This window comes from Vicugna pacos, chromosome 18 (genome assembly GCF_048564905.1).
Source record: "Vicugna pacos chromosome 18, VicPac4, whole genome shotgun sequence".
NCBI lineage: Eukaryota > Metazoa > Chordata > Mammalia > Artiodactyla > Camelidae > Vicugna > Vicugna pacos.
Window position 1 is genome coordinate 27,329,103 of NC_133004.1, and position 12,917 is coordinate 27,342,019.

Below are 12,917 nucleotides of genomic sequence, written 5' to 3' on the forward strand. Positions count from 1 at the left end.
GGAGCTGGGATTCTCATCCCCATCCAGCAAGAATAAGAAACTCTTCCCCACTCTGGTATCATTGAGGACTAAGTGGAAAACCTGGACTTCTATGCCCACCTGGCAATAATAATAATATTATACCCTCCCACCTTCCCTGCCAGAGCAGTGCCAAATAAAGCCAGCTAACATAATGTTTAGATAAGATCCAGAGCATCATTAAATAATACAAAATGTCCAGGTTTCAGTTGAAAAATCGCTCTTCTTACCAAGAAACAGAAAGATCTCAAACTGAAAGAGAAAAGAAAATCAACAGATGCCAACACCAAGCTGACAGATTTTATAAGCATCTGACAAAGGCTTTAAAGCAGCCACAATAAAAATTCTTCAATGAGCAATTAAAAATATGCTTGAAACAAATGAAAAAAACAAATCCTTTGTGAAGAAATAGAAAATGTCGAGAAGAACTAAACGGAGATTTTAGAACTGAAAATACAATAAGAGAAATAAAAATATAATTAGATGGGCTCTACAGCAGAGTAGAAGGAACATAAGAAAGAACTCAGTAGAATGGGAAGATAGAACAATAGACATTATCCAATCTTATCAACAGAGAGAAACAGGCTAGAAAAAAACCAAAGGAGGAGATTTCAAGATGGTTCCCATGAACACAAATTTACAGCTACATATGGAATAAATCCCTTAGGAAGGACCCTGAAACTGGATGAACAGATTCACCCCAAGAAAGGGTAAAAAGATAACATCAAGATGGTAGGAGAGGCAGAGATACAGACTCGCCAAGGAAAAAAACCACACCCCAGCCTGGCAATCCACAGATGGGAGGATTACAAAGGGATGGTTATTTTCCCTGAGGAATAAGGGATTCAAGCTCAGCATCAGACACCTCAACTCATAGATCCTGCAAAGGAGGATAAAGCTCCTAAAACACCTGGCTTTAAAAACTAAAGGAGAATGAAGACATACAAATGGCCAATAGTCACATGAAAAGTGTAAGACATTGTTGAAAGAAATAGAAGACTGGGGGAGCCACTCATGACCTGAGGACTGTCGAGCACAGAACGGGACGGAAAATCCCAAAGTGCTGGCGTCAGGCTCTGAGATTGATCTAGCAAAGACAATCTCTGTCCCGCCACCCCTTTGAAGAAGAATGCACCAGGTGTCCTAAAGCTCTAGGAACATCCAGAGCTATTAAGTCACGGATGACCTTAGAACAGAGAGATACAATCAGCATACAAGTTAGTTATCTCAGTTTACTTGAATAATTATCTTAGCTAGTGATCTTGATATGCGGGAACATTGACTTTAGTGTATGAGTACTATAAACAATGTTAATCTATAGAACAATATACGAGATAATGAGCCCTAAAACAATACCTATGCCTACGTGCAGGAATGCACAAGATAGCTAGTTGAAATTGTATAAATTAACTGCTGAAAATAAACTCAATGTCCATTCTTGGCTTAGCGTCTTGCGGGCTTAGAGTGAGACACTCTCAACCCCATCTTTTAGTCTTGTTTTTCTTTTCTCAGTCCTGCAGCACAGGTTTCTGGACCTGATCGATTGTCGGCTGGCTCCGACAAGTGGCGCCCGAACAGGGACCTGAAATCTGGAGGAGATTGCTGCAGCGACCGCCGCGGAAGAAACGAGGAGCGCTCGATTTTAAAGTAAAAGTAAGTCTCCGCGGGGAGTGTATTTGAGAGTATGGGGCAAAATAATAGTAGGGGTTTATTTGTACAGATGCTTAGAGTTATGTTAAAGGAAAGGGGAATTCAGGTTACAAAACAACGTTTAGAACAGTTTCTTGTTTTTGTAGAAGAAATTTGCCCTTGGTTTCCAGAACAAGGTACTGTTAATTTAGAAACCTGGAGGGTTGTTGGAGTCCGTTTGAGAGACTATTATACAACTAATGGCCCAAATAAATTGCCGGCCACTATTCTTCCTTTGTGGCAGTTAATTCGAGATTGCCTCGATCCGGCAACTGAAGGAGAGAAATTAGATACAGTCAAGATAGAAAATATTGAGCCTTCCGCTCCACCTGATCCAGATTACAAAAAATTGCCTCCTGCTCCTCCACCGGCAGCAAATGTTGGTGACAGCCCTTTCGATACAGAATTAGACCCGGCAGATCAGGAGGATTTAGAAGAGCAAGCAGCCCAATATCATAGAGATGAGGACCCCTGGGGCATCTTTTTAAATGAGGAAAATAAGAATTTTGATATGACAAAACTAAAAGATATTATCACTGAATGTGTACGACAAAATATTTCTAAAGAAAATCATAAGGCTCTGCCTCCTATTTCTTCCTCAACTCCTGAATATTCACTTCCTATACGGGAAGAAGGAGCACATAAGCCTACTATCTTAAGCCCTTTACAAAAGGCCTTGCAACAAGCTACTAAAGAAGGTGAACACATTCCCGGATTTTCTTTAGCATATCCGGTTCTTGAGGATGCTCAACAACAAAGATATTACGAAGCCATTCCTTTTAAACAACTAAAAGAATTAAAAATGGCCTGCGCTCAGTATGGACCTACTGCTCCTTTTACTCAGGCCATTATTGAGAGTTTAGGAAATCAGTATCTGCCCCCAAATGATTGGAAACAAGTAGCTCGTGCCTGCTTATCCGGAGGCAACTTTTTACTCTGGAAATCAGAGTTCTATGAAAACTGCGCTGCTATAGCCAATATTAATCAGCAACAGAATATTCAAATCACCTACGAACAATTGACTGGGGAAGGTCAATACCAGGATACTAACTCTCAGTTAGGATATTTGCCCGGAGCCTATCCTCAAATAAATGCAGCAGCATCAAAAGCATGGAAAAGGCTGCCAAATTCCGAATGCAAAACAGAAGATTTATCAAAAATTCGACAGGGTCCTGACGAGCCATACCAAGATTTTGTTGCTCGTCTTATGGAAACTATTGGTAAGGTTATAGGGGATGAACAGGCAGGAATGGTCTTAGCAAAACAACTAGCTTATGAAAATGCTAATTCTGCTTGCCAGGCAGCCCTTAGACCTTACAGAAAAAAGAGTCATTTAGCTGATTTTATACGAATTTGTGCTGACATAGGGCCATCTTATGTCCAAGGAATAGCCCTAGCTGCTGCCTTGCAAGGGAAAACTGTAAAGGAAGTCTTGTTTCAACAAAACCGTCCCAAACGTAATTTTCAGGGAACTTCCAGAGTTGCTGGACCCCCTGGCAGTTGTTATGCTTGTGGCCAATTGGGGCATCGAGCAAATCAATGCCCTAAAAGGGGACAACAGCCAACGGGCCAAGATACATTAGTCACAAGCCCAGGTTTATGTCCCAAATGTAAAAAAGGAAAACATTGGGCCAAAGACTGCCGATCTAAAACTGATATAAACGGGCAACTTCTGAACCAGGGAAACTGGGTGAGGGGCCAGCCCCAGGCCCCAAAACAATGTTATGGGGCAATTCAGGCAACCTCCCAGATCAGTCACAATCCGTTTCTTCCCGGACAAATATTTCAGACCTCTACAGAGCAACCCCAGGAAGCGCAGGATTGGACCTCTGTGCCTCCACCTACACAGTATGAACTCCTGAGATGGGAATGCAGGCCCTTCCTACTGAAATTTATGGGCCCTTACCTCCCGACAGTGTAGGATTATTGCTAGGACGCAGTAGCACGCCTATGAAAGGATTGTTAATTGCTCCGGGAGTAATTGATTCTGATTTCGAAGGAGAGAGAAAAATAATGGCTCACTCTCCACAGACCATAACAGCCATTCCTGCAAGGCAACGTATTGCTCAATTAATTCTTTTACCCACTCTTACTATGGGAAAAACCAAAACTGAACGTAAAAGAGGCACTGCAGGTTTTGGCTCCTCTGATGCTTATTGGGTACAACAAATAGGCAACCAGAGGCCTGAATTGACTTTAGAAATTCAGGGAAAGAAAGCTAAAGGAATTTTAGATACGGGAGCAGATATCTCTGTGATTGCCGCTCCTTACTGGCCTGAAAACTGGCCAAAGCAAGTTGCTCTTTCTATGCTGCAAGGTATTGGGCAATCGCACAATCCAGAACAAAGCTCCGCTTTTCTTTCTTGGAAGGACACGGAGGGACACTCTGGAATTTTTCAGCCTTATATCCTCCCTGGCTTACCTGTTAACTTGTGGGGAAGAGACATTATGTCTAATATGGGGGTATTTTTGTATAGCCCTAACCCCACTGTTTCTCATCAGTTATTATCACAAGGACTATATCCAAATGAAGGTCTGGGGAAACATAATCAAGGAATTACTCAGCCATTACAAATTAAAGGAAAAAGAGATAGGACAGGTTTAGGGTATTTTTAATGCGGGCCCTTGACTGTCCTGCGACTCATGCAGACCCTATTGTATGGAAATCTGATCAACCTGTATGGGTCGATCAATGGCCCCTTTCTCAAGAAAAAATTGCCGCTGGAAAGCAATTGGTGCAGGAACAATTGGACAGCGGGCACATTGCTCCTTCTAATTCACCATGGAATTCACCCATATTTATTATTAAGAAAAAGTCTGGGAAATGGAGATTGTTACAAGATTTACGTAAAGTAAATGAAACTTTAGAATTGATGGGTGCTCTACAGCCTGGCTTGCCTACTCCTATGGCCATACCCGATGGAACATATAAAATTATTATTGATTTAAAAGACTGTTTTTATACTATTCCCTTATATCCTGATGATTGTAAAAGATTTGCATTCAGTGTTCCTTCCACAAATTTTAAAGAGCCTATGCAACGATATCATTGGCTGGTTTTACCTCAAGGTATGGCTAATAGCCCCACCTTATGTCAAAAATTTGTGGCTAAAGCCTTACAACCTATTCGTTTGAAGTATCCAGATGTTTATCTAATCCACTATATGGATGATATTTTGATTGCACATTCTCAAGAAGGCTACTTGTTAACTGTATTTGATCAAATGTTAATAGCCTTAAATTCTTCCGACCTTCAAATTGCGAAAGAAAAGGTTCAGAGATTTTTGTCCATATGCTTATTTGGCTTATTTCGACTACATAATTTTACCTTTCAAACCCAAAAGATTCAGTTACGTACTGATTCTTTATTAACTTTAAATGATTTTCAAAAATTTCTTGGCGATATCAATTGGATACGCCCTTATTTAAAGCTTTCTACAGGAACTTTAAAGCCTTTATTTGACATTCTTAAAGGAGATGCCAATCCTCGCTCTCCTAGAAAATTAACTGCTGAAGCTTCTCTGGCTTTACGAGATGTAGAGCAAGCTATTGAAAACCAGCAATGTACTTACTGTGATTATACTCAAGAATGGAGTTTACTTATTTTACCCACTCCTCATATGCCAACCGGAGTGCTTTATCAGCATAGTCCTATGTATTGGATACATATGCATGTTTCCCCTTCAAAAGCTTTAGCTGCTTATCCTGATTTAGTCTGCTCTTTAATTGCAGAGGGACGTACTGCCTCCACTTTATATTTAGGCAGAGACCCACATTATATTACAGTTCCATATACTAGAGAGCAACAAGCTCAGTTACAACAATTTAATGATTCTTGGGCTCTTGCTCTGACTCACTTTACAGGACGCATTACTACCCATTATCCTGCTGATAAGTTAATTCAATTTGCGAAGTTACATCCATTTCTTTTTCCAAAAAATACTGTTCTTTCCCCCTCTTTCCTCAGCCACTACAGTGTTCACCGATGGGTCATCAAATGGTATTGCTGCTTACATTATAAATGATGAGACTATATCTTGGCAAACTTCTCAAACTTCTGCTCAAGTTGTAGAATTATTAGCAGTTCAAGCTGCTTTAATAGCAGTTCAACATGTACCCTGTAATCTTTCTTCTGACAGTCAATATATCGTTCGAGCCTTGCAAATTTTGGAAACTGTTCCCTTTATTGGCACTGTTAATTCCTATGTCAACCGCTTATTTTTTGACGTGCAACTTATTATTTGCAGTCGCCGTCATCCTTGCTATTTTGGTCATCTCCGAGCACACACTAATTTACCTGGCCCTCTTTCTGAAGGTAATGCTAATGTTGATCGCGCCACTCAGCTTTATCCTGCCCTTGAAGAAGCTAAACAATGTCTTGCGCTTCATCATCAAAATAGTCATAGCTTGCGGCTGCAATTTAAAATCCCTCGTGAAGCTGTTCTCAAATTGTAAAAACCTGCCCTACCTGCCCTACGACATTTTCTGTGCCTCATTATGGGGTTAATCCCAGTGGGCTTTTACCTTATCACCTTTGGCAAATGGATGTTACTCATATCAAAGAATTTCGTAACACTCCTTTTGTCCATGTCAGCATTGACACTTGCTCAGGGTTTATTCATGCTACTTTACAAACTGGAGAAGCTAGTAAACATTGTATCAATCATCTTTTAAAGTGTTTTGCTGTCATGAGTAAACCTCGCGTACTTAAAACTGATAATGGCCCCGGCTACACTAGCCGGATGTTTCAACGCTTTTGCCAGACACTTAAAATTGAACATAAAACTGGAATTGCCTATAATCCTCAAGGGCAAGGAATTCTGGAACGTTGTCATCAAACTCTTAAACATCAGATTCATAAAGTAAAGAAGGGGGAATTATATCCCCTTACTCCACAAAACTATTTACATCATGCCCTTTTTGTTTTAAATTTTTTGACGTATGATATTAAAGGCAATTCAGCTGCTCAACGCTTTTGGAACCAAAAACCCTCTCACCACCCTTTGGTGAGATGGAAGGATCCACTTACTAATCAATGGGCCGGCGCTGATCCAGTTTTAATGTGGGGGAGAGGCCATGTTTGTGTTTTTCCACAGGATGCCTACACGCCACGCTGGCTCCCGGAAAGGCTGGTACGCCAGGCGGAGGAGAGCGGTGATAAAACACCTTCAACAACTGCAGATCCAAAAGAAAACACCCCTGCCGACGATTCAGCAAATGGAACAACTGATTCAACAAGCGAATCAGATAAGCGAGAACAACTGAAAATCCACAAATGTCATTAATGTTTCTGGTCATTAGTTTGGCATGTACCATTGCTCTTATGCCCTTTCCTGGTGCCCAAGCAAATGTATTTTTGTCATGGGCTCAATCTTATGCTGAATTCCATAATACATCTGATTGTTGGGTTTGCAGTGCTATGCCGTTGTCTGTTGGCAGCTTGCCTTGGTGGGGTATGCCTGTTACTAAACATGAATTTCATGCTATATGTGAGTTACTGTTACAACAAAAACAATGATATTTGTATTCTCAAAATGTGTCTGCACTTGCCTGGTGTTCTGTAAAAGTTATGCATTCTGAATTTTTCTTTGACCTTAATGCTACATTTGAGGAAGCCATGGACATTTATGAAAAAGCCCCACAACAGGCTAAACAACGAGATGCAGATGTTTCTGGACGTCTTATTGGACAATATTATCAAATATGGGATGATGTACTTTGGGTTTTGTTATAGCACCAGGAAGGATTGTAAAATCAGTACAAGGTGTCTGTCCCTGCCAATATGCCTAATTTGCACGCTCGTTGGAGCAGAGCTGCTTTTAAATGGTATGATTATCTTGCTGCTATTTTTCTTCCTTCATTAGGAAATGTTGATGTTATGACTAAAGTAAATGCACTGACAAATTTTACACAAAAGGCATTGACCGATGTAAAACATGCAGTGGAAGAGTTAAATGCAGAACAAAAGCTTATGAGAAAAGCAGTTTTACAAAATAGAATGGCTCTCGATATAATTACTGCAGCACAAGGAGGAACCTGTGCTATTATTAAGGTAGAATGTTGTGTGTTTATACCAGATGTATCTGGCAATGTGTCCCAAGCAGTAGAAGATACATGCAAGAACAGATAAGAAATATGGATTCCCCTACTCCATTCTTACCAGCACAATGGTTTGATTGGTTTAAAAGTGATTGGTGGAAACATGCTTTAGTGATTGTGATAATTATTTTGAGCCTGATTTGTATGGCTCCTTGTATACTCTCTTGTTTATCAGAATTTCTGACGCAACGTATGCTTGCTTTTAGCCGCATTCATCGGCAAAATTAGTAGGATGTCCTGAGCTTGGACAAGCCTGGCAATTTTAAAATAAAAAAGGGAGTTGCGGGGAGCCACTCATGACCTGAGGACTGTCGAGCACAGAATGGGACGGAAAATCCCAAAGTGCTGGCGTCAGGCTCTGAGATTGATCTAGCAAAGACAATCTCTGTCCCGCCACCCCTTTGAAGAAGAATGCACCAGGTGTCCTAAAGCTCTAGGAACATCCAGAGCTATTAAGTCACGGATGACCTTAGAACAGAGAGATACAATCAGCATACAAGTTAGTTATCTCAGTTTACTTGAATAATTATCTTAGCTAGTGATCTTGATATGCGGGAACATTGACTTTAGTGTATGAGTACTATAAACAGTGTTAATCTATAGAACAATATACGAGATAATGAGCCCTAAAACAATACCTATGCCTACGTGCAGGAATGCACAAGATAGCTAGTTGAAATTGTATAAATTAACTGCTGAAAATAAACTCAATGTCCATTCTTGGCTTAGCGTCTTGCGGGCTTAGAGTGAGACCCTCTCAACCCCATCTTTTAGTCTTGTCTTTCTTTTCTCAGTCCTGCAGCACAGGTTTCTGGACCTGATCGATTGTCGGCTGGCTCCGACAGAAGATACAATGAAATGGAAAGATATATCATGTTTATAGAGTATAAGAATAACATTGTTAAAGTGTCCATATTACCCAAAGCAATCTACAGATTCAGTGCAATCCCTATTAACATGCCAATGGCATAATTCACAGAACTGGATTAAAGAATCCTAAAACTTGCATGGAACCACAAAAGAATAATAACCAAAACAACCTTGAGAAAGAAGAACAAGGGTCAAGGTATCACACCCCCTAATCAAACTGTACCAGGAAGCTATAGCAATAAAAACAGCATGGTGCTGGCACAAAACAGACACACAGATCAATGGAACTGAACGGAAAGCCCGGAAGTATACCTACACATATATGGACAATTAATTTATAACCGAAAGGTGAAGAATATTTCATGGAGAAAGGGCAGTCTCTTTAACCAGTGGTTCTGGGAAAACTGGACGGCCAAGTTTAAAGAATGAAATTAGACCACAATCATACATTATATACAAATATTGACTTAAAAAAGGATTAAAGACCTGAATGTAAGGCTGGAAATTATAGAATTTCCGTACGAAAACATAGGCAATAACCTCTTTGACATGGGTCTTAGTGATTTTTTTGTGGCTCTGACTCCAAATCAAGGGAAACAAAAGCAAAAATAAATAAGTGGGACTCCATCAAACTAAAAAGCTTCTGCACAGTGAAGGAATTCATTATCAAAACAAAAAGGCAACCTACTAAATGGGAGAGGTTATTTGCAAATCATATATCTGACAATGGCTAATATCCAAAATATATAAAGAATTCATACAACTCAACAACAACAGCAAAAACAAACAACTGGGTTAAAATGGGGACAGAATCTGAACATTTTTCCAAAGAAGACACACAGTGGCCAACAGCCACAGGAAAAGATGCTCAATGTCGCTAATTATTAGAGAAATGAAAACCAAAACCACAATGAGATATCACCTCATACCTATTAGAATGGCTATTATCAAAAAGACAAGGAATAACAAATGTTGAAGAGGATGAGGAGAAAAGGGAACCCTCATACACTGTCAGTGGGAATGCAGATTTATGCAGCCACTATGGAAAACAGCATGGAGATTCCTTAAAAAAGTTAAGAATAAAACTACCGTATGACCCAGCCATTCCACTTCTGGGTATTTATCTGAAGAACATAAAAACACTAATTTGAAAAGATATATGCAACCCTGTGTTCATTACAGCATTGCTTACATAGACAAGATATGGAAATGCCCATCCTATCAACAGATTAATGGATAAAGAAGACTATCACAAAAAATCTAACATTTGTATCATCAGAATCCCAAAAGTTGAGAAAGATAGGGCAGGGCTGGAAAATTACTCTAAGAAAGAATGCCAGAAATGTTCTAAAATTTGTCAAGAAATAAACTATAGAATTTAACAATAATAAAAAATAATTATACACCAGGACTACATGGGGTTTATTTCAGGGAAGCAAGGCTGTTCAATGCTTAAAAATCAATCAATTAAATCTACCTAACTGACAGGCTAATGAAGAAAAATCATATGATAATATTAATTGACATGGAAAAGGCATTTTCCAAAATTCAAGACTTATACGTGATAAAAACTCTCAGAAAAATAGGAATAGATGAGAGCTTCCTACACTTGATAAAGTTTTTTGTAGGTACTCTTTATCAAGTTAAATGTGAAAGACTGACCATTTCCCTTCTAATATCGGAAACAAGGCAGGGATGTCTGCTATCAACATTCTTAATCAACATAGTTCTAGGGGGGGATATATGTCACGTGGTAGAGCACATGCATAGCATGCAGGAGGTCCTGGAGGTCCTGGATTCAATCCTCCATATCTCCAAAAATAAATAAATAAACTTAATTACCACCCCCTCCCCCGCCACTGCCAAAAAAAAAAAAAATGGTTCTGGGAATTCTAGTCAGTGTAATAAGGCAAGAAAAGGAAGTAAAAGGCATATATCTCCAAAAGGAAGAAGTTAAAACTGTCCCTATTTGTGAATGATGTGATTATCTACATGGAAAAATCCCAAGGAATCAACAACAAAAACTTCCTAGAACTAAAAGGGGACCAATAGGATTAACAGACCAACATTACTATATATAAAATAGATAAACAACAAGGATCTGCTGTATAGCACAGGGAACTGTATTCAATTTCTCATAATAACATATAATGGAAAAGAATCTGAAAAGAAAAAATATATATACATGTACATATAATAAAATATATATGTATAACTGAATCTCTTTGCTATTCACCTGAAACATGGTAAATCAACTACAATTCAATAAAAAATTTTAAAAAACAAAACAAAACAAAAGGGGGACCAATAAATTCCTCATTTTGTTTAAGTGAATTTGACTTGGGTTTTTGTCATGTGTAACTGAGTTATTTACACATCAAGTATTTATTAAGTGCCTAAAATTCACCAACATCTGTTTTAGACACTAGTGACACTTCAGCGAACAAAACAAATTGTTACTCTTAAGGGTGGTAGTAAGAGACACAAAAAGTCACAACAGGTTAAAGAGACAAAAATGAGGGATGCTATTTTAGAAAATGTGGTCAGGGAAGCCCTCTTTGATAGGACATGAGGGATTTGACCAAGGATAGTGTTCTAGGTGATACAGGAAAACAGATCTGCAGCATGAGGAGGGCCGAGTCCCAGGTCTCGGTTGAGCCCTTGGGATGTGCCCTGCCAAGTGTGGGTCCTTGGCTTCGCGCAGGAAAGATTTCAAGTGCGAGCTACCATTGAGTTAAGATAGATGTATTTAGAGAGATACACTGCATAGAGTGTAAGACAAGAGAAAGGCAAGGAAGGAGGTGTGGGAATTGGTGCTCAGGTTGAAGTAAAAGTAGGTAAACTCTCCATAGACAGAGTGCAGGCGTCTCCAAAGGGGGGAGAGCGCAAAGGGCCACTAGGCATGGTGTTGTCAGTTTTTATGGTCTCAGTAGCTTCACATGCCTACAGTGGGATCAATCCAACTGCCCTGGGGAAGGGGCTGGGGTTCCCAGGGACTGGGCCACCACCCATTCTTTGGCCTTTTGAGGTTAGCCTTGGGGCTGTCATGGCGCCTGCAGGCATGTTATTTGATCAGCTGTTACAATGAGCATATAATGAAGCTCAAGATCTACTAGAAGTTAAACCTCTTAATCCTTAAGGCCCACTAGGAGGTGAATCTTCCACCATTTTGGTGTTAAATTGCTGTCATTCCTTCAGTGGCTATGGCCTGGCCCCTTCCCTCCTGTCTCATAGGCAGTGGGGACTGTAAATTCAAAGATCCCAATGTTACGGAAACGACAGGCCAGCCAGGAAACAAGCACCACTCGGAGGTTTGGAGTACTCAGATTTATTATGCCGGCGGACTCAAAGGGGCTTCTGCTCCGGAGCTCTGAGCACCTCCAAGACATGTGCATGAGGTTTTATAGGGTTAATTATAAGCTTGGGATATTTGGCCAATAGGCATGGAACAGCTTTAGCAGCATCATTATCACAAAAGCGGAGGCAGGAAGGCAGCAAACCGGCACTCCAAGGCCAGATATGTCTCTGAAAATCCAGCTGGCTAGCAAAAGAAGAACATGAGCAGGGAATCAGCAAACCGACACTTTTTAACTTAGATTTATGAGTTAGCCCAGCAGAATTTAGATCAGTAATCCGACAGTTGTTACACTTAGATTTACGAGTTAGGCCCAGCCTGCCTTTTCCTTCTCACCAAGGCTGGAACATGGGTAGTATGTTGGAGGCACAGCAAGAGGGCTGATAGGCTGCAGCACAGTGAGAGAGAGGGGAGGGAGAGGGCAGTGGGTCACAGAGAGGTCATCGTGCCAGATAGAGAAGTTCCTGGCAGTCCATGTAAGGACTTAGTTTTCACCTAGAGTGACCTAGGAAGCGCTGCAGGCTGTGAGCACAGGAGCAGCGTGATAGCATTTATATTTAACCCTGACCGGTTGAACCGGTTGAAAGATAAACACAACCCCTGGTTCACTGAGACCTAGAGCAACCTGTACCTTAATTTTTTTCCTTTCCATTCAAAACCACTTCATGGCCTTCTTCCATTCTTTTTTTCTCTCCTTCTTGCAGAGAAAACTTCCTCTATTCCTTCACAAGAGTAACCCCTCCAGCAACTTCATGGACACTTTTCCTCCTGTGAATACATTGCTTTCCCAGGCCCACGCAAAGCTTGTGGTGTACGTAAATCATTAAATATAAAAGGGAGAGTCTCTGGGGATTGCGGAAACTTCTAGTGTAAATTTAGCCCAGAA

The 12,917-nt window shown here is 40.3% G+C and overlaps 1 long non-coding RNA gene across 2 annotated transcripts in view; it reads left to right on the forward strand.

Moving 5' to 3' along the window:
• Nucleotides 1–8,553, forward strand: part of LOC140687079 (uncharacterized) — a 22,155-nt gene extending 13,602 nt beyond the window's left edge. For both annotated transcript variants that reach the window (XR_012061150.1, XR_012061151.1), the window contains exons 3-4: nucleotides 1,531–1,671; nucleotides 6,804–8,553. This is a non-coding gene — a long non-coding RNA (uncharacterized lncRNA). The remainder of the gene's footprint in view (nucleotides 1–1,530; nucleotides 1,672–6,803) is intronic.
• The last annotated feature ends 4,364 nt before the right edge of the window (nucleotides 8,554–12,917 follow it).